We start from the raw sequence: 22,634 nt of genomic DNA, 5'->3' as shown, positions 1-22,634 counted from the left end.
GCTAATGAAATAATTCATGCTAAAGTAGGAAAGGCTGACTTCCCTTATCCCTTCCAGAGGTGTTTACATTTTTAAAGGATTATTAATAATGCAAGTGAATTTGTAATTGGTGGGAGCTCTAGCAGTGAAACAAAATAAAGTGAAAAGTGGATATCATGTAGAAGGCATTTTGGAAGAGGTGTGTTGCAATCCCGGTAGAACAGCCCAGATAGGGTCTAATTCTTGTTCCATTCCTTAATGCCACCACCCCCTCCAACACATTTTCACACACATGTGCCAAACACATCTCATCAGTTACCTTGGCTTCTAGTTTTTTTGTTTTTTGTTTTTTGTTTTTTGTTTTTGAGACAGAGTCTTGCTCTGTCGCCCAGGCTGGAGTACAGTGGTGCAATCTCGGCTCACCACAAGCTCTGCCTCTCGGGTTCACGCCATTCTCCTGTCTCAGCCTCCCCAGCAGCTGGGACTACAGGCAAATGCCGCCACGCCCAACTAATTTTTTTGTATTTTTAGTAGAGATGGGGTTTCACTGTGTTAGCCAGGATGGTCTCGGTCTCCTGACCTCGTGATCCACCCGCCTCAGCCTCCCAAAATGCTGGGATTATGGGCCTGAGCCACCGCGCCCAGTCTGGTTTCCAGTCTTTCCCTCATCAACCAGATAACCGCTAGCATGATAGCATTTCAGAACTGGAAAGGGTTTTAGAGCTAATATCATTAGCTTATTTTATAATTGAGGAAATAGGGTTCAGATAGCAAGGCTTGTGCTCACACACTGGTGAGTATAGAACAAGCACTAGAATGCCAGGTCTTCTGCCTAAGAATCTAGGACGTTTTCATCTATACTCCATGCTCAGCATTCATAAGTCTTGTAAAATACACTTAGAAATGCTCATGCATTGACCTTGTTCACATATCCACTTGGAATTTCTTTTTTCTCTTTGGAGTTGGCAGGTGGAAGCCATCAGTGCTGGAGGCAAGATAGTCTGACCTGGTGTTCTTACCAACATGTTCTGGCCTGAAGGCCTGGCATTCTCTGTCCTCTGCCAAGTGGAGGAATTGGAAAACTAAAGGTTGTTTGGGGGCCCGGGCACATGCTTTCTTCTTCATTAGCTACTTTCAGGAGATGTCATGAGATTTTAAAATGCATGTGAAAATGTTAGGATCGTGACTGCCTCTTTCTTCTTTCTCTCATTGAGCATTTGTATTTTCACTCTAACAATCGGAACAAGTCTTTTTGCTGCCGTAGCAGTACAGCATAGTGGTGGCGATCCTGGTCTCTAGAAAGGTAGACCACCTGGGGCCATATCTCAGCCACTACCTCCTGGCTGGATTACCTTAACACGTTACTTCACTTCTGTGCCTCAGCTCCTTCATCTAGAAAATAGAAACACTAATAGTTTACACTGTATGAGATTGTTTAATATATAGAAATGCTTCATAAATGTTAGTTGTTGCCATCATCATTATCATCAATATCTATGGGCCTTTTTAGTTTGCTTTTTTATTTAAAAAAACTTTTTTATACTTAAGAAAAGGAAGCTTTTCTGGTCTTAGCTACCTTTCTCCATTCCCTAGCAATCTGAAAATAGTGCAGTCATTGAAGGTTAAGTCGACCCTTTATGCAATTCTTACCTAGGAGGCCTCATTGTGTATAGTGAGTCACCACCACTTAGAAGTGGACGGTGAGTCAGTAACCTATTAAGGGGAGGTCAGAAGTTCCCCTGGCTCAAAATGAAAGGATTCAAACCCAACCCTGGGGTACAGAAAAAACAGTGTACTTGTATGGCTGACTAGACTTGAAGTGCCATGGACTACCTGGTCTACTCGAGTGAGAAGGCACAATGTGGTGGGTAAACGCTGGGGCTTTAGAATCACACAGACCTCAGATGGTTTTCAGCTCTACCTCTACCTTGCTGTGTGACCTCAGACAAGTTGCTTAACCTCTCTGTGCCTCATTTTTCTATCATCTGTAAATGGAAATGATCTTAACAGAAATTACTTCATGGTATAAATGCATGGGAAAATGCTAAGAATCAAGTAAATACTAAAAGAAAAAGTAATTATTTTCATTATTATCACCACATCATCATCATTAATGGGAGTCGGGACAGACAGTTCAGGGATCAGGGATAATGGAGAAGCAAATTAAGGGGAAAAATAACAGGAACAAGTCTGTGTCTTTGATGTGGTGAGTTTTAGGTAGTGACACCTCATTTCACTAGTATTAAGTATGAAAGAAGTCATAATTTATTCTTTACTGCACCCCTATGAAGGAATGAGTGATGTGTGTTCACATAATTTCCATTTTGTAGAGGAAGATTCTGAGGAATAGAGTCTAAACAATCTTCATGAAAAAGTACAGATCTGATTTAGCACCAGTTAGGAGCTAAGCTTCCATTCAGATCCTGTTGTATAGGGGTGACTCTTCTGGCCTAGGCAGAGGAGATCTTGTTAGGTCTGTGAGTCCACAGTATCTAAAAATATCAATGTCATGTAATCATCCTGTCATTCTTCTTCCTGATCTCAATTGGCCCTCCTGATTTCATGCCATCTGCAAATTTGCACATCCTTTGTGCTCCTTTTTGCTCACATTTTATGCCTTCTTTTACCATCTCATTTACTCTGCATGTTTCAATCTCTCTGGGTTTCCATTTTTCTTCTTTTTTTAATGCAGTGTTGTTTCTCTCTCTCTCTCTCTCTCCACTCCTTTACAGCCCCCACCTCCTCCCTCCACACCAATCAAATTCCTGCTTGTTTCTTGCCATATTCATTATCCTACCTCATTCCCCTCTTATTCCTAGAAAACAGCACACAGACTCACCCTCCCCTCCTCCAACTCTCAGGTCCACCCTCCATAAATTCCAGCAGCCTGGCAATCAGTAACTTTAGCATCACACTTCACAGCTCTCCTAGTTTACACTACTTGTTACTACGCTCCTTGCTACTGCTCTCTAGGGTTTCTGCTAAAAGAAAAAAAAAAAAAAAAAGCTTCACTTTAAAAATATCCTGGGTACAAGTTGAACCTACAGTTAAGTTTACTCACACATTTACACATTTCATGATTTTATTGTAACTAGTAGCTCAAGTCCATGCTCAATTATGCAGTGAAAGAAGGCTAGATCCTCAGGAAACAATTTTTTCTCCATTGTAAAGAAGAAAAATCACCTAACCACTCAACAGAAACCCCAGTCCTGGGGCCACCCACCCTCTAATCTCCCTACTCCCCCAATCTCCAGCTAATGGGACTTTGTTTTTTCCTTTGTCGGGTCATTTATTTCACTTTTCCTGGCGCTGAGATGGCCTGAGTCTGTGTATGTGTGCACACGTGTGTGGCCACTGCTGTTCTTCCAAAGGGCTCACCTCTCTTCTGCCATTTTACTAGGACACAGGAGGCGGCTCTCTGCTCTCGCTCTCCCTCTCTCTTTTTCTCCCTGCCCCCAACTCAGCCTGGGCTTTTTCCTGTCTCTTAACTCCACCAGTGCAGCAGCAACTAGCTGAGCTGCTTGAGAGAGACAGAGAGAGAGAGAGAGAGAGAGAGAGAGAGTGAGAGAGAGTGAGAGTGTGTGTGTGTGTGTGTGTGTGTGTGTCTGCGTGCGCAGCTAGGCCAAGCCTGCGAGCCTGCCTGTCACTGGAGAGTTTTAGTTTGCATTCAGAAGAAAGGAGGAGGGGAGACAAGAGGGGAGGAGGAAAAGGTGGAGGGGGAGGAGTAGGGGGGGCGTATAGAAGGGAGGGAGAATGTCTTGTTTGTGGCTTGTCAGCAATTGCTTGAGACAAGCTTCCATGTGTGAAAGCTACTTGGCATGAATGCCTGGGCCGTACCAAGTGTCACCGCAGCAAGAGGGGGAGTCAGAAGAAAAACAGATCAGACCAGAGCAGACAATAGGCCCCTAAAGTGTTCCCCCTAAGTTGCTTTGATGTTGTCCTGGTGTCTTGATACCAGGAGGCCAGGGATTGCAGGAAAAGGGTCTTTTTTGTCTTCATTCACTTTCCCCCCTCAGTTTCTGAAATGATTCTCCAGAATTTCTCCTCATAAAAAAGGTAAGAGCCCTAACAATTCCTTCTTCGGTGGCAGGCTTGTTCGCCTGTGCCTGGAAGTGGGGGTCTCATTCCTGCGCTGCTCTGGAGGAGCGCTGGGGTCCTGCGATTGGAGCTCCTGCGTTGCCCCTGGAAGTCTTTCAAGGCGCCCAGGGCTGGGGATGGCCCCTCTTTCGAGGGAACCCCAGTAACACGATCTGTGCCTCTGGGTTGGTGGGGGAGAAGGGGTGGATGGAGAGGGGTGGGAGGAGGGTGTGAGTGTGGGAGGGAAAAGAGAGAGAGAGAGAGAGGGAGCGAGAGAGAGGGAAGCCTGAAAGAGAGGGAGAGAAGGGCAGAGCCTTCGTTCTGGGAAGCCCCAGCCCAGAGCCCAGGGAGGCCTTGCAGGCTCCAAGCTGTGCATTCTCAGGCTGAGCAAGGGCCGGCCAGGGCTCCGCCGAGTGACTGCAGAGATTGCATCGAGCTTTGTGTGTGCCAGTGTGCCGGTGGGTCTGTGTGTGCATGTGGACTTCCCACACACTGCCCTGGTGTGCCTTGCTGTGAAGGGGAGGCACCCCGATCCTTACCACCCCAGCCCAGACTCTCCGAGGAGGAGCGGCATGGCAGGCAAGAAGGGAGAGCAAGAGAACTCTGCCACAAGACGATCCAGAAACTTTTCCAGTCTCAGGGATTCCTCTGGTCGTAGAGACTGTAGAGTTGTGGGGTGCCCCGTGCCTCAATTTCCCCATCTGTAAAATCAAGGGAGCTGATCAGGGATGCTGTATGCCTCCCTGGGATTGAGCGAAACAGAACAGATCACTGTGTCTGAAACGCGTGGAGAAATCGTCAGCTAGAGATGCTGTGGAATCACAGAGTAGAAGTGTTATCATTATTCTTGATCATCATCATCAGGGTAATAAAACCATCATTAAAGACACCCTGAGACAAATAGACTGAGGAGCATAGATCAAGTGTCTGAGCATTTCTAAGGAAACAAAAAGCCTTGTTCCACCTGTTGGCTTCTGTCCTTTTCTCTTGTGTCTTTTCGTTAGATTTATTGGCCGATTTGTACAGAGAATGGGGTGGGAGGGGTTGGGTTTTCCCCTTTCCTCCTCCTTGTACATATTTTTGTTTTAAAGAAGGTCAATGTAAGATGCTTGAGCGAGAAAATGTGCCTCCTGGTATAGTAGTTTATTCAAGACCTTGTGTTTTCTGGCACTGGCAGGGCATGCAGACACATCTGTAAACTCTACCTTGGAGGTTAAAGATTTTTATTGTGGCTTTTAAAGATTAAATGAGATTTATTTGCAATTGCTGTTTATCAGAGAGTAAATATCTCACTGTGTGTGTATGAGGCTAAGAATGTGAAGGCTGTTTACTCGCTGGTGGTTTTGTGGATAAAACCTTTTCCTTTTTGAAGTGACATCTTGAGGGATGGAATAGAGGGCTAAAATCAGTGCCTAACACGCATCTTTAAAATTTTTTTTTGAAGAAAAAAATGTCTGCTTATTTTCTTGAGTTGTGGATTTCCTTTCTTCTGTTCCTACACAGTGATTGTTTAAAGGCTCTCAGTTGTAGCTCTCTCTGAATTCTCTGGGGGAATTCTGCTTTCTTACCTAATTCTAGGTTTTCTGTGACTCTGCCACTTGTCCAAAAAAATCTGTAAAAGTCTAGGAGGCTGTGCCTCCTTCCATTCTAACTGCAAATGTTTATCAGACTGACTCCCTGTGATAGCTGGAGATTGAAGCAAAGGACCAGCCCTGGTTGAGAATATTTATGTGCTTCTCACAGAGGCCTGGAAACCTGACTTCTGAGTGTGGGAAAAGCTGAAGGAAAGCCATTAGTTGGCCTGGATCTGGCAAGAAGGTCCCCCTACATTTAATGTTTTATTAAAATAAAGCTGTGTGTGTATGTGTGTATATATATATATATATATATATATCTGAAAACTTAATTATTTTCTACTTTATAGGCAGAGATCTTACCACGGTTGTTCCTGACAAGATTTCAGGGTCCAGATATGTTCCTAAAATGTTAGAATTTAAGGACTGCAAGGAAAAAGAAGTGTTATTCCATCATGTTATAGACGAGGATGTTAAGGTCCAAAACAGATAAGCACTAATCTAAGGGGCGCAACAAAGCTGTGGTAACATCTAGACCACACCCGGGGGTTCAGAGTACCCGGAGGGTCTTCATGCCACGTACCTTTACCTCACACCCACATTTGATTTTACATACTCCAGCACTTGGCCAACCAAAGAGAGGCACCTTTTGTAGTTCTGCTTGCTGTGCTGGATTACAGCAGCATGCCCTGCCCTACTCATGTCATCAAATAGCACAAATATGACAAACATGGGTCCACAACATGAATTTGCATAAATTCATTCATGTATTCATTTGTTCATTCAACTAATATTTTGGGGATCTTTACTCTGCAGCAGGCAAACACTGGGCACTGAGGATATAGGAAAGAGAAAGGCGGATATACCCCTGCCCTCAGGGAACTTACAGTCTTATTGGTATGATCCACATTAACCACATGGTCACACAAACTAGTAATCCTAATATTGATAATACTTATTGAACAGCATGCAAGTATTATGGCGGAGTGCATAGAGTTGCATAAGTTATTGACTCAAAGTGTGTAACTAGACATAAGCTAACTGTTCTCTTTCTCTTTGTGGCTGAGTTCCCCTTGCCCCAGCCAACTTCCATTCCTCTGGTGTCATTCCTACTCACAGGGAGCCCCGCAATTCCAAAGAGCAGAAAATTTTCCTTCCGTCTCTCATCATCCTTCACTCTCTCTCTTTTTCTCAGCACACAGACCAACAAATAATATCTGCTAATCCCCTACACTTGTACTGTGAAGTAACTTCACTCTTGTAGTGAGCAGCCTAACATTGCTACCTGGATAATTCATGTTGACTGCGGTTAGTGAGACTCTGATCTCGTTTTACTGATTCCATCGTTCTTCTAGGGCTGGTACTAAACACTCAGCTGCAAGAGTCTCCACCATTATCACTGTCATCTTGGAATTCCAAAGACAATATAATAAAATGACCTTTCCTACCCCTCCCAGCAAGGAAACATATCCTACCCCTCCCAGCAAGGACTCATAAAGGGAAAAAAAATTAAATACCTTTTTAGCAGATCTCTGGTTGTGTTATTAAAATCTGACTGGTTTAGTGATATCAAAGATAGAACCTTTTTTTTTTCTCTCTCTCTCTCTCTCTTTTCCTCCTATTTGTGGCCTTTCTTGGAAAGAATATAGTGTCTGGTTGAAATGCCAGTCATTTCCACGGAGGCAGATTTGTGTTAATGCTGGCGTCACCATTTTCTACGTCGTGTCTTTCTCTAGTACTCAGCGGAGTTTGTCTTCAGTGTTGTCCATCCATCTTTTTTTTAAAGATTAATTTAATAGTTTTTTTAGAAGGCACACATGCCCACCCACACATAAATCATAGGTTTGATGCCTATACTTTAGGAACCCACACATAATGTGTGGTTAAGCAGTGTCATGAGAAAAATAAGAGTCAGTTCTACATACCCAGCATTGTTACACAGGGATGTGCCCAGCCCACATTGTAGCAACAACCTAAACCGGAGCTTGCCAGCTTGCTGTGGTCTGCATTTGGCACCTGTGGCCAACGCCTCCTCCTCTGAGCGGTATGCACTTCATTTGCAAGTCTTTGATCACTTCCGACATACTCTCCCCCACCCCAAGTGTGTTACTCACCGGGGAGCTGCCTCTTGGGGAGGCAGTCTGAGTTGGCATTGGAAGAGTAATCCAAAAAGAGGAGTAATCCAAGTGGGGAGTTGAGGAGTGAGTAAAACAAGGATCTGGTCAGAGGAAAGATTTAACAGAACTGGAGAGCCAGACAGCAGTGATACAGGCCATCTTTAACTCCGGGGGAAGAAAACTGAAGACTCTTATGACATTTTAAAGGGTGCAATGTGTAGGTACTCTGCATAAATAACAATTCTGGAGTCTCTAGTCCTGCTGAAAGTAAAACCAACACAAGGTGCAGGACATTTCCAAAACTCATTAGTTACAAATACGGTTTTTGCATGTAGCTTTACTAAAGGGGATTTTGTAGTTTTTCTACTCCCAAGAGACATAAATATAAGATGTACAATGGAAATTTTCTCCATTCCTTTTAAACCTTGACATTTTAATGCACTTTAAAATATCTGCCTAGTCCTCTATTATAACAGCTCTGTGAATTAGTATTGTTATCCTTCTGTTATATTTGAGTAAGGTTATGTGACTCACCCAAGGACTCACAAGAAAATGAGGGGTGAAACTGCTAGCTAATTAAATCTCCCTGTTAGGCCATCTTTGCAAGAGATGAGAAGCAGAGAACAGAGGCAATCACCGCGACATTCAGATTAAAGGTACTGTGTTGACTTGGCATTAAAATAATTGCCTTGGGCTGGGCGCGGTGGCTTACGCCTGTAATCCCAGCACTTTGGGAGGCTGAGGCGGGCGGATCAGAAACTCAGGAGATCAAAATCATGCTGGCTAACACGGTGAAACCCCATGTTTACTAAAAATACAAAAAAATTAGTGGAGCGTGGTGGTGAGCGCCTGTAGTCCCAGCTGCTGGGGAGGCTGAAGGAGGAGAATGGCGTGAACCCGGGAGGCAGAGCTTGCAGTGAGCTGAAATCGTGCCACTGCACTCCAGCCTGGGTGACAGAGCGAGACTCCATCTCAATAATAGTAATAATAATAATAATAATAATAAATAGTAATAATTGCCTTAGTTTTGCCTTCCCCCATCCTTTTTTTTTTTTTAATGGTAGGATTTAGAGTGTTCATCGAAAAAAGGATCCCTAGTTCTAGTTTAATAATGACATGTTTTCTACAAAGTGCAATGGACCAGCCTCTATCTTTGGTTTTGCCAGTCTATGGCCTAGAAATCCCCATTTCTACTTCTCTGGACCTCTCGGAATGAGGGAATCGGACTAAATCATCTTTAAGCTTCCTTCCAGCTCTGCTATTCAATGTTTTTCTGATTCTGTGAATAAGATACTTAATGAATCTGGTCTTTGGTCATCTTATATGAAGCCCAATTCAAGAACTATAGTTATTAAAGGGGAAAGGGTAGTGGGTTTTGTGGATATATAGGATTCATTCCTATACGTCTATATCTATCATACTGACTATGTTGACATTTTGAAGTGAAAAGCTCAATAGGAAGAAGTGAGAGTTTAATTTATATCTTTTGGAGAATTTGCCAGTCAGCATGCAGGCACATGTGCAAGAGACTAAAGAACCATTTCCAAAAGAAGAGGCTGTTTTGAATGCCTGTTTTTCTGTATAAGTATGAATTTAAAATGGATGGGCACTGGGTACATCTCTTAGCTTTGCTGTTCTCACAGGCTTTTTCATAAAAATCGTGGGTTTTTGTTTTTTTGTATTGTGCTCACATGTTGTTTTGAGGATGCAAAGGAACAGTGTAAGCAACTGTAGTGCTGATGATACATGCTATGGGTTTAACACTATGCTTTTGGGGATGACGGGACCATTGGCAATCTTTATGACATGAAACTCCTGAAAGAGATTATTAAGACTTGCTGATAGTTACATATGTGTGTGTGCATATAATATATGTGTGTGCATATATATTATATATGCCTTTAAGATATAAGTAATAATCTGCTTCTGAAATGTGATTGAGGGTGAGACAGAGGGTAGAGAATGAATAATGGTTTCATTAATCATATCTCTATGAGTAATTCCAAGCACTATTCATTTGAAATTGGTTAAACCTTTGAAAATATATAATTTAAAAATTTTACACAGTGGCTCTTAATGTAATTTTTAGAACCCCAGAGTAAATTTTCCTGCCCTATTTTAGGAATATCATCTTGTTTGGAGCAAGGGAAACCAGTTCAAGGTTGCTTTGACAGTTAGTAAACCACTGACTCAATTTTAATTAGTTTTACGTTTTTTCATCTGGAAAAAAATAGTATGTAAGATATAATTACTTTCTAGCTGGGAAAGAGGATTTTGCACACTATATGTAATAATTTTTTGATTTACAATGTGTCTTTATTCTGGGTTGCTTAAAATTCCTGACATTGAATATCTTGTTTAATATCATAACAATAATAATAAGTAGATACATAAGAGAAATGTATTATTAACTTTAAAGACAGGAAAACAGAAATAGTTTAGTGAAGTGGACATGCCAGTAAGACTTTTAGAACCTAAGAATGTACTCTGTAGAAATTTGTGAAGTGTTTGGTTACCGATGAATGCTAACCATTATAAAGGGAAAAGGAAAGCATATTCTATATATTATTGTTGCCAATCTAATTTTTAATGATCTAAGTAGTTACCAAAAGTAGTCTTAAAGATTCAAAATGCCTTTAGTTTAAAACTTTGGAGAGCTTTACTAATTCCATGAAAATCACAATCACTCTTTTTCCTGAAAAATACACAAACTCAAAACTACCACTAATAGCATTTGAAGGAAACCAAGCCGTCATTTGCTCAGAAGAGAAACTTATGAACCTTGAGGTAACTTTTCATCTTGGATAATACTAGATATATTGGACTTTCTATTATCCTTAGGGCTTGTGTAGTTAGTACATGTTTGAGGAGAGAAATTTTGCTGAGAGTCTGTGGACAAGGATCATTCTGAGTGAAGGTTAAGGTCATACTTTCTCCAAGGATGCTTGGATTGGTGGTTTACCGTATAGGCATCCATGACACACTGGAGTGTTTAAGGCAACCATAGTCTAAAGAATTCAGGACTTTAACTTCTGTGCCAGTGCCCACGTTGCTGTCTCTGCCTGGAATGTCTTTTTGCCTTAGCTTTTCCAAGCCAGCTCCAGCTGCTCCTTTCAAGATTGATCCTGGGCATTTCTTCTGGGAAGCTTCCTGGACCCAAACCAGGTCATTCCTGCTCCACCACTTCCTAGTATGCACTTATGTGGCTCTTATCGCACTGCACTAGAATCATCTGCCTCCTGCTCTGGGCTGTGGTCCCTCAAAGGTTGGAATTGTTTGTAGTTTTTGTACCCCTAATCCTTAGCATAGGGTGAAACAGAGCAGGCAATCAATAAATGTTGGTGAATGAATAAACAGTTCACACTGAAATAAAGCTTATTAATGAATTTAATTAAATATACATCCAGAGGCTGAGGTGGGAGAATTGCTTGAGACCAGCCTGGGCGAGATAGTGAGACCCTGTCTCAAAAAAAAAAAGGTGTAAATACAAAAAGAATTGACAAGAAGAATCTTAAATTGCAACCTCGTGTTGCATTAAAAAAAAAAGGAAATTTCTCATAGGGTATTCGTCTTCTCTCCTGTTGCAAAGAATAAAATACATAATCATAATAAAGCATTTTGTATACTCTCAAATTCTTTCCTTTTCTTTCTTTCTTTTTTTTTTTTTTGAGACAGAGTTTTGCTCTGTTGCCCAGGCTGGAGTGCTGTGGCAAGACCTCGGCTCACTGCAGCCTCTGTCTCCTGGGTTCAAGAGATTCTCCTGCCTCGACCTTCCAAGTAGCTGGGATTACAGGTGTGCACCATGATGCCCAGATAATTTTTGTATATTTAGTAGAGACAGAGTTTTGCCATGTTGGCCAGGCTGGTCTCAAACTCCTGACCTCAAGTGATCTGCCCACCTCAACCTCCCAAAGTGCTGGGATTACAGGCATGAGCCACCACACTCAGCCTCCTCTCCTTTCTCATGCCCAGCTTTTTCCCCCTAAAGCTTTTGTTTTTCACGTTTCCCATTCTTGGACCTTGTGATTTCCTATGAGTTTATTTTTTATGTCAAAGAATCACAGATGATAAATCAGTTAGTTAAGTTTGCCTATCTTACCTGCTATTTATTGATATGTAGGTAGTGACTAAAGAGGAGAAGTTTCTTCTAGCTCAGAAACAGGAAAAATCAAGAGATCTTTGAGGAAGTTTGGACAATCAGAGGATAGTAAGGTGAATGCCTGACTTCCAGGAATCTGCAGTTGTGACCATCTGAAACAAAGAAGGAGTCACTGTAATTTAATTTTCATTTTCTAAAAAAGGTTTTAAGTGCTAAACCGTCTAGAAAAGGGCTTCTGGTTGCAAAGAACTGACTCACTCAGGTTCCCTCTAGGAAAGTGACATTCACTGTGAAGATGCTCACAGATAGAGCCTGCAATCAGACTTGGAGACCTTCTAGGTGCTGAGGCAGCTCTAGGGACAACTTTCTCGTTCATATCAGTCTGATTCTCTCCCTCTGTGTTTGCCTTACTCAGGCTCTTTTGCTACTCACTGCTTTGATCTTCTAGCTTTATTCTGAGTAAGCTCTCTCAATCTCATAGCTTTTTAATTACACCCCTAATTGTTGCTTCTTTGACTTGTCAAGAGCCCCATGTCCAGAATCTACTCTTTCTACTCTCCCCGCTTCATGGCTTCTCCTCATGGTTTCTTTCCTTCCATTCTTTCAGCTGCAATTTTCCATGATAATTGCTTCCTTCTCTCAGAATTCCCTAATTTAGATTCCCAAGAAAGGATCCAACTAACCCAACTCATCTTTTCACTGCCATGCTTTATAGGTTCTTAGCCAGCTTGAGGTTGGAGCTGTCCATGAGTCAGAAGCTCACCTCTAGTCTAGGGTGCTGTGGTAAAGGGAGATGGGTAGGGGTAGAGCGGTTGTCACTTGGTATAAAACTGGACTGTCTTTTAGTATGAACCATGGAAGGGCCATCTTCCCTTCCATGTGGCTGGCAAGGAACATATTTGACACAGTTAATATAAGCCCATTATGGAAGTCTAGGAAATTAAGGCTAACTAGATTACTAAAAATTAAAATTTTCATGGGTGAGAATTAGTACAACTGAGATAAAAAGACCATGGGAACAATAGCCAATTTATAACAAAAAAAATTGGGAGAGGGAAGTGTATTAGAGTTAGCTCTTACATGAGAGACGTCATTTCATGTATTTATCAAAAAGCAAGAGTAGGTGAATAGTGAGAGTGAGAATATATTGACATGGATCCCAGAGGCTAGTCTAAACAGCAAGCGTAGTACTGGAATTGGGGACCAGGATGAGGATAAATAGAAATGCTCAACTCCGTAGGGAGCTTCAAAGCGTGTGCTTTCTTCCTGTGCTTTCTTCCTATGCTTCCCTGTTTTGTACTTGATCCAACTTGTCTGTAGCTTCTGGAACAGTCTGTCCTGAACTGGTTATGTGACCTTGGGCTGATTATTTGTTCTCTCTGAAACTCAGTTCATCATCTGTAAAATAGGGATAATAATTGTTATTTAAATAGCTTGTCTTAAGAATTAAATTAGATGGGATCATATATTTAAAGTGACTGATACACATTACCTGATATGTAAAAGGCACTCAATCAGTTGTAGCAATTATTCTAGAACATAAGGAGGAAGGAAATGTTGATGGAACAACATGCTGGGTAAAATTCTGCTTTTTATATCATTTATTCCTTATAACAGTCCTGAGGGACTTGTATTATTATTTCTACTTTATAAATGAGGAGACAGTAATAATAATTGAGTATTCGCTATGTGCCACACACTGAGCTAAACTCTTCCAGGCATTGTCTCATTCAAACTGAGATAGGTGCTATTAATACCTTCACCTCATAGTTGAGGACACTGTGGTCTAGAGAGTATAACTTGCCAAACATCATACAATTAGCAAGTGACCATTAGAGTATAAGTCTATCAAAAGCTGGGTCGGTCTGACTGTAAAGGATTTCCAAAGTTATATAATTGCTAAGTGACAGAGTCAAGGCTCAGGTCTTGTTAAGGGCAGTACTTCTTCAGTGCACAGCCAGAGGTACATGCTGATTGAATGAAGGATAGTGGCAGACACACACCTATAAGGGTCTCGCATCTGACTCTGAATGCCATGGCTAGACAAGGGTAAGTTTTGGATAGGGTACTGTTATGGTTCGGCTGTTCCCTCCATAACTTAGGTTCAAATTTAATTGCCATTATGAGAGTATTAAGAGGTGAGACCTTAAAGAGGTGGAGAATCCTTAAGGGCTTCACTTTCATGAACGGATTAGCGCGGTTATCTTGGGAGTGGGTTAGTTATTGACAGAGTGGGCTCCCGATAAAAGGATGAATTTGGCCCCCATTTTCCCTCTGCCATGCCTACGTGTTCACTAACCATGTGATGCCTTCTGCTATGGAGTGACCCTCACCAGATGTGGCCCCTTGATCTTGGACTTTCCAGACTCTAGCAAATAAATTTCTTTTCTTTGTAAACGACGCAGTCTGTGGTATCCTGAAATGGACTAAAGCAGCAGAAAATGCTGTCTGTGGTATCCTGAAATGGACTAAAGCAGCAGAAAATGGACTAAAGTATAGATTTTTAAAAAGTTTTAATAATTTAAATATGTCAAAATAAGGTCTCTGAGACCTGAGGAAGTGATTTAACAAACATGATAAATATCTGTTGTATGTCAGACAATGAAAATGAGCTTGGCATTGCGGGGTGCAAGATGATTGAGGCTTGAATCCCTACCTTTAAGGTGCTTTCATCCTGGTGGAGAGAGACAGATATTCACAGAACTAATTATAAAGCATATACCAATGGATCAAAAGAACTGTGGTAGTCACGGGAGAGAACAATTAATTTGGTGGTGAAGGGAATAATGGTGGAAGGAATTGGGGAATGCTTCATGAAGGGGATGACATTTGCAATGGTCCTTGAGGGATGAATGTGGAAGTACTAGAAGTCTTCTATAGTTTCCTTTTTCTTCACTCCAGTGGTTTTACAAAGGGTGATATAAAGTAGCATTGTAATGACTGAATAATAGATTGAGGCCAGGCGCAGTGGCTCACGCCTGTAATCAGCATTTTCGGAGGCCAAGGATGATGGATCAACTGAGGTCAGGAGTTCAAGACCACCCTGGCCAACATGACGAAACCCTGTCTCTACTAAAAAACACGAAATTAGCCGGGCGTGGTGGCACATGCCTGTAATCCCAGTTACTCGGGAGACTGAGGCAGGAGAATCACTTGAACCCAGGAGGAAGAGGTTGCGGTGAGCCAAGATCACACCATTGCACTCCAGCCCGGGCAAAAAGAGTGAAACTCTGTCTCAAAAAATAAAACAAACAAAGATTGACAGATAATAATGCTTTCAAAGATTGGTTTCTTTGAATGAAAGCGGAGAAATATCTACTCTTACTAACCATAAGAATATATTGGCATTTTCCTAGTCTGTACTTTCCCAGAGTTCTATTGAAGGAATCACACAATGAAATACCCTGTTCTGTGCTTTCTAGGTTTGGGTTCTAGAGTTGAACAGCAATCTAACGAGGGCCTATCAATCCCTGGTGTGACCATATGGGACACTAGTGTGAGTTCTTGTAGTACAAAGGAGTACTAAGGTACTGACAGATGGGTCATTTATTCATCTAATGTTTGAGATTTTAGTCTGTAGTTGGGAATTTCCAATTTTTTTTTTTTTTTTTTTTTTACATACAATACCAGGCTTTCTGGATTTGGTGGGTTTTTTGGAGACAGTCCTCATTTAAAACATTCTGCCTTGTCTCCGTAAGTATATTCATGATTGGCAGTCAATATATCCTGGTAGCGCTTTCAGGTTGTTCAGGTGTATTGAGTTTTCACATCCTAATCCTGTTTAAAGAGAACCTAGTAGATGTCTTCTGCATTATGGACTTTATTCCCTTGCTGTGACGAAGTGCATACTGACTGGTCTTTACACTGTAAGGCAGAACCCCAGCTAAGCTCTCTTGTTCTGTTTTGGTTTGGTTCTTTGCTCAGCTTCTTTTTTCCCAAACTCTGCAGATGGACATTAGACTCATTCTTCTTTCAAGGTCTGGCTCAAATGTCACATTCTTCACAGTCTTTTTCAATTCCTAAAGCCAGAGGACTCTTGTGTCCATGTTATCTTCTACTTTGCTTAGAATGATCATATTAGCTATACGTGTTCACTGTCATAAATCCCTTACTAGAGAGTAAACCAGAGGGTAAGGATTTAGGTCCTATTTACCTCTGCATCCCCAAGAGCACCCAGCAGAGTTCCTCTCCTTTCAAGTGGTTGTGCTCGAGATGTTTACTGAACCCAACTGAATTGAATTCTTGGCTTCATTGGATTTGCTTTGAGTATGGTAACATTAATGTCTGTGCCCCAGTTCCCTTTTGGAAAAGAAATGCTGCCTTAAAAATAAAAAGCATCTTAACTGATTTTGGGATGAAAGACACCACGTAATATAAGCAGTAATTGTAATTCTTATTAATCAGCATCATTAAAATAGTATGAACTGATAGGATTACTTCCTTTGCTTGCTTTTGCCGGCAGAGTTGGCAGGTTTGATAAACTAACTGGTCTTTTCCCTCTTTAATATCTATGATTCTTTGAAATTTTATGTAGACAAGTGCAAACTAATGTACACTGGAAGGAACAATTGAAACAGCTCATACTCACTGATGGGCTCTGAATTACTCTACTTGTAAGTGCTCAGGAAAAAGATCTCAGATTCATTGTGGATTGCTCAATGGAGACATCTGCTCACTGTGCAGCAGCAGTCAGAAGAATGAATGAGATATAATAGGCTGTATTAACTTTGAGAATGGGATAAAGAATAATGCAGAAAATAATACAGTGTGCATAATTTGGCATTGACTATTTCTGTAATTACAATAAAACATTTTAATGATATACATTGATGTTATGACTTCACCTTAAAATCAGAAATCAGCACTGGGTCCTTTCATTTCAAAGAAAACAAAGCAGAAATACAAAGGATCCAGAGAAAAACAACAGACAGTCTCAAAGACATACAGGGATTTGTCTGTAATGAGAAACTGAAAAGACAAGGACATTTTAATTTTGGGTAAAGGGAAAGATGACATTGTATAAATTAATTTAAAATTAATGAAAATTTCAGAAAATTGCTAGAGCTGGCTTCTGTTTATCCTTAGTAATGGAGGTCAGAGATAGGCAGGATAATTGGAATCCTTGATAATCTCCAATCCTCGTTTTAGTTATTAGTTGCAGCATCCTGTCCTACCAGTAGTTTTAACAAATGAATAAATATAATACCAGACACGACAGCTCAGGGTTTGTGAAGTGAACATGAGACAGGCAGCCTGGGCTATTGAGAAGTCCACAGAATTTGGAATCGGGTGACCTGGGTTCTAGTCCTTGCTCCCTGTTTATTGTCTGCACAACTTTGAATGAAGTGTTTAACTTCTATGAGACCTAGTTCCTACATATGTAAAATGGAGATAGTGGAAGTAGTTATTTTACAGGATCTTTGGGGGAAATGAGTGAGCTAGTTGGAAGTGATGGCTGGACTGTGCAGTTTGAGAATTGGTTGTTGAGAGTGCTTGCCTCAGGGGCCGACATATCTCCAGGTCTCTGGTGCTTACACCCCACCTTTCTTTCTCTTCAATCTCCTACTTCTTACGATCTTGGCAAGAGATTTTAGAAGTATAAAACATTTTCTTTATCTCCAGAATCAGCATTCCTACTCCCTTGCTCCCGGAAAGCCTTAAAATAATTTTGCACTCATTTTTATTAATGTATGATTAATTAGAGGTCATCTTATGTAATCTTCACAGCAGCCCCTTGAGATGGGTACTGCTACTATCCTCATCTTTCAGATGCAGACCCTGAGACATAGAAGACTTGTTTAAGAACACACAGTAATGGCAGACTAAAGAGTCAAACTTATGCTATCATGTCTCTGGGTTGGTTTACAAAGTCTAGAAAACTGAGTCATATGACTATACTGATTTCTACCCTGGGAAGTGACTGGCTTTCCTTATTTCCCTAGGACCTCCTACTCTATACTTTGGCACCCAACTCAGGACTCACCTGCCCCCACGGAGGCTGTCCTAAGCCTTCTCTTCCCCCGTAAGAGATCATCTTGTGTGCCTTCACACCCTGTATTGTAGCTTTTAATGTATTATTTGGTTAACAACAGTAGAAACCCTTATACCCAATTCAATTAATAATTAGCGATTTAGTTGAACAAGTTAGTTAAGGCAGGAATCATACAAAATGATAGAATCATACTTTAAGCTTTTATTTTAACTTAAAACATGCCTCAGGTTTTTGATGTTGAGCCAAGGCACCATCTTTGGAGTTGAAGGCTTCCTATTAGACTTCTGAGTCTTGTTTCTTACAGAAGTCACACCCCTGAGGCTTTCCCAATCATTTTGTGTCCCGGGTTCTTTAAAGTGGAGCAAGATCTTAAAGACATTTGTGAGGCAATCAGATTTTCCAGATTTAATGATGTTTTATGGTTGGCTCTCTCATGCCTAAGTTGACAGCACATTTTTTAGTGACTCATTTTTAAAGCCTTTTCTAAACATTCACCTTAGATCTTACAGAAACAACATCTTTTTTGCACTCATATTTCATCACTTTAAGTAAGTTTAATTAAATTATGTAATTACAATAATAGGAAGAACTAGCACAAATAGGCCTGGGAACAAACGCTGACTCTTGGTGAGCAGACAGCTCCACTGGTGGGAGCAAGGGCATGAAGGTGTCCTAGAGTAGCCTACTACTAGCAGTAAGGCTCAGCAGATCGAAGGCCTTATGTCTTTACATTTATTTATTTATTTACTTATTTACTTATTTATTTTGAGACGGAGTCTCACAGTGTTGTCTGGGCTGGAGTGCAATGGCTCCATCTTGGCTCACTGCAATCTCTGCCTCCAGGGTTCAAGCAATTCTCCTGCCTCGGCCTCCCGAGTAGCTGGGATTACAGGTGCCTGCTACCATGCCTGACTTTTTTTTTTTCTTTGTATCTTTTAGTAGAGACTGGATTTCACTATGTCGGCTAGGCTGGTCTCGAACTCCTGAGCTCAAGTGATCCTCCCACCTTGACCTCCCAAAGTGCTGGGATTACAGGTGTGAGCCACTGCACCTGGCCGTCTTTACATTTAAGGAGTGAATGGAGACCACAGATTAATCACTTAAGTGTTGGTCACTTGAGACAGCTCCTGCTCAATATGACATCTGTTTCATGTCTTTGCCATAGATGAATGCCTTGAAGGTCTAGCTTGTATTTTTCTAGTTAATCTCAGAACCTAGAGCAGTGATGGGTATACAGTGGGCCCTCAGTGACCATTGACTGACCAGCTAATTGACCATACTGAAAAAACAGAGCTTGGCTTTGCCACTGCACGTCCTCAGGCAGGGGTACCAAGCAGCAATCCACTGTCTAGAAGTTGAACAAGGGGGAGAGAGACAGAGACAGATCTAGCAAACGAAATTCTAATATTGCAGGACAAGATGATGTATACCGTTAAATCGTTTTAAAATGTAAGGCAACTATAAAGAAGATGACTTTGTAGTAATATGTAATTAACCTGGGTAACTCACTAGCACAAAATAACAGCGACACAACTTGCTTGATAACATTTTATATAGTGGATTAGATATGTTCTTATGTGAGGGAAAAAAATTCTTCTTTATAACCATAATATCTGAGCACAGAAAGTCTTTCTGATGATTATGTTCAAGGCCAGCCAGATCAAGAAAAAATTTCCCTTACAGATATATCCTTGCAGCTTTGAGTTTATTATATGCTTCTTGTGACAAAGTAAAGCATCTTGTATTGAGCACCAGTAGAGGAAAGAAGTCGGATCTGAAGGATATTCAACTTGGCAAAGACATTCTGTGGTAAGTGACTGATTTGGAAGATAGGGGTTGAGGCTTGGTGATCGCAGGGATATCCTCTTTTCTAAGATAAAGCAGGCAAACACATTTAGCTTTGTGCTCAATGGATGAATTTCACATTGAACTAAAATATACTGAGCAAGCAGAGTTGGAAAGTTGTAGAATATTTACCTTACCGTAGGAAATGGGATGAGAAAAAGAATATATACATGTATATTTTATATATGCATGTGTAGAATAGAAATAATCTTCCATAGGATCTGATGGGTGCAAACTTTCTCATTAATTTTCCATACTGGAAATCTGTAGGCTCCTTCCAATTATTAATTATTTAGGACCTCCCTGTTCCTCAAGAGGTTGTGAAACAGTTGTCTAAAAAAGGAAGGATGAAATTAACATTGTACTGAGTACTCATTGTGTGTCAGCCATTACGCTAATTATTTAATATATGTCACCATATTCCTTTGAATATAAGTTGCCATTGATTTTTGTAAGACCCGCATTAGTTTATGTGTCACTATGAAAGAAAAAAAAAACATACCCAATCAAACTGTACGTACACCATACATACCATCAACGTTAAAAAATGTGCATCTTAGAATCAGTGAGATGTGGTATGCCATTTAATTCTCCCAACAACCCTTAAACTAAGCAATAATATGGGTAGATGAAGAAAGTGAGGCTTGGAGAAGTCAAGTAATTTGCCTAAAGTCAAATAGCAGGTAAGTGTCAGAGCTGGGGTTTGACCCAGATTAGTCTGTCTCAAAATCCAGTAAGCTATCCTTACTACCATGCTGCTGATTGAAATCAACACTTGCCCAGAACTTGGAGCTAAATAAATAAATGCATGGTATCCCACCAAAAGCACTTATCTTTGAACTTCTCTCCCAAAGACCTTTCCTCAGAGAAAACTGTGGATGGCTCTGGAGTCAATGACTGCCATGGATTTCTAAGAGTAGAAGGAGATCTTGCGTTCCTTGGTCTGGTCTCCCTCTGGTGTCTGATAATGCCTGCTGCCCCCACCAACCCCAAGGAAGCACACACGCTCTGTGGAAGCACAAGTGGGCTTTGCTTTTATCTACTTGTTGGTCCTGGTTCTATCTGTGGAGACATGGAGAGTGAGCCTTACCCATCTTACCATGACATGGCCCTTCCTGCATTTGAAAACAGGTGTGAGAATCTCCTGAAGACTTTTCTTCTTAGTGGAACATGCTGAGTTCCTTATAGGACGTGATATAGAAATCTCTCTTTCTCTCCAGTTACTATACTGAATGCACCTCAGTTTGTTTGTAGTCCTTTTAAACAGAGGCATTCAAAATTGATTGCGGGATTCTATAAGGAGTAGGTGACCTATCACCTCCCTTGCTTTAGGCCACACTTCTCTGGGTGCAGCCTGAGAGTGCATTTTATTTTTCCAGCACCTCATCACATAAGTATAAAATCCTCCTCCCCCTACTTCATCTCCTTTACTCTTACCTTTTCTCCTCCTCCTTTTAAACACATGCTTCTATGTAGGCAACTTGGACTTCTGTAATTTTTATGTAGGGCTTAAATTATTTTTGCTTTTATCACTTTCGAAATTTGTCTTGTTAGGATTGGTATTTTGAAGATTTTTTTTCTTTCTTTCTTTTTTTTTTTTTTTGTCATTTGATGATCATCTCTCCTACTTTTTTTCTTCTTTACCAGGAAAGTCAGTGATCTCCTAATTTTGTAACATCCTCAAATGAGATTTTTAAAAGTATTTTCTATAGTTTTAGCCAAATCATTGCTATGTAAATTGAGTAGGACAGGCTCAAAGACAGAGCTCTTTGGGAGGTCGTAAGAAATCTTTTCATTGTCCTGTTACCAATCCATCAGATTCCTCTGTCATCAGCTTGTATTTCTCTATCTTGTCTATAAAAATAGCAGTTGCTTTATATGTGCCATTCCACTTAAACTGCAAAATTTCATATACCAAGTACTCTCGTTCCTGTTTAGGTTAGGCAAGCCAAACTACAGATAGGTGAAGCAGTTTGCCCAGAATTTCCCTGTTTGATAAAAGCAGAACCAGGATTTGCACCCAAGCTTTCATGTCCCTTCTACTCTGTCGTGGTTGTACCCATTGTGGATTACCTTGATGAAATGCAGAGATGGTATTTTTACCTAATTTTCCTGGACTACAAGAGAGTGCTTTTGACCCCAAGGAGCCAAATGTTATAATAGGAATGTACTCTCTTCCTTCTTTCTTCAGAGAACCATAAGCAAGAGAGTAAATACCTCATTCCTCTCTAAGGACAGTATTCACACCCTTACCTTCGCCACTGACTTCTTTTAGAAACAGATAGAAAAATAGCATTTGAAAAAGAAGATTCTTTTCTGGGCTGTCTGAGCAATGGAACAGTTTTTGGGTCCTGAAGGCCGGGAACTAAGACCCAGAGAAAACAGAGACTTTAAGAAGCTTAATAAAACGCTGGTTACCTAAAGTCTTGGAAACCAGAGTTCGAAAGCCTTGCTTTCACTCTCTTCCTCTAGGATATGCTAAGAGGACTTCGTATTTCAGAATAAGTACAGACTGTTGTAAAGTTAAAAGAACAGAACAGAAAAAGAACGTAAATGATGCAGAGAAACACTCGTGCTATTCAGACCACAGCTGCTATCAAGCTTGTTAGTAGGCAAGGTGTGTGGGATAGACGAAATTCATGAGGAGCAGTAGCCCAAGGTGAGTGTCCAGTGCCATGCTTCTGTCTCTCACTGAGGGACTGATCTTTGGTGGATTCCTTAATCTTTCAGGAGGAGTCTTTTTAACTATTAAAAAGGAATAAGGCGAGGCCAGGCACGGTGGCTCACACCTGTAATCCCAGCACTTTGGGAGGACGAGGCGGGTGGATCACCTGAGGTCAGGAGTTCTAGACCAGCCTGGCCAACATGGTGAAACCTTGTCTCTACCAAAAATGCAAAAATTAGCCCGGCTTGGTGGCGGGTGCCTGTAATCCCAGCTACTCGGGGAGGGG

General features: G+C 41.1%; 1 protein-coding gene across 1 annotated transcript in view; it reads left to right on the top strand.

Moving 5' to 3' along the window:
• The first annotated feature begins 3,756 nt into the window (after positions 1-3,756).
• BCL9 (B-cell CLL/lymphoma 9) overlaps positions 3,757-22,634 on the top strand; it is an 89,088-nt gene continuing 70,210 nt past the window's right edge. Inside the window, exon 1 of the mRNA XM_011994448.1 lies at positions 3,757-4,035. The gene's annotated coding sequence lies outside the window, so the exon portion shown is untranslated. The remainder of the gene's footprint in view (positions 4,036-22,634) is intronic.

The sequence above is a fragment of the Mandrillus leucophaeus genome, unplaced genomic scaffold, assembly GCF_000951045.1.
Source record: "Mandrillus leucophaeus isolate KB7577 unplaced genomic scaffold, Mleu.le_1.0 Scaffold457, whole genome shotgun sequence".
Lineage (NCBI taxonomy): Eukaryota > Metazoa > Chordata > Mammalia > Primates > Cercopithecidae > Mandrillus > Mandrillus leucophaeus.
Note: the sequence above shows the minus strand (reverse complement) of the source record. Positions and strands in the feature narration are given on the sequence as shown.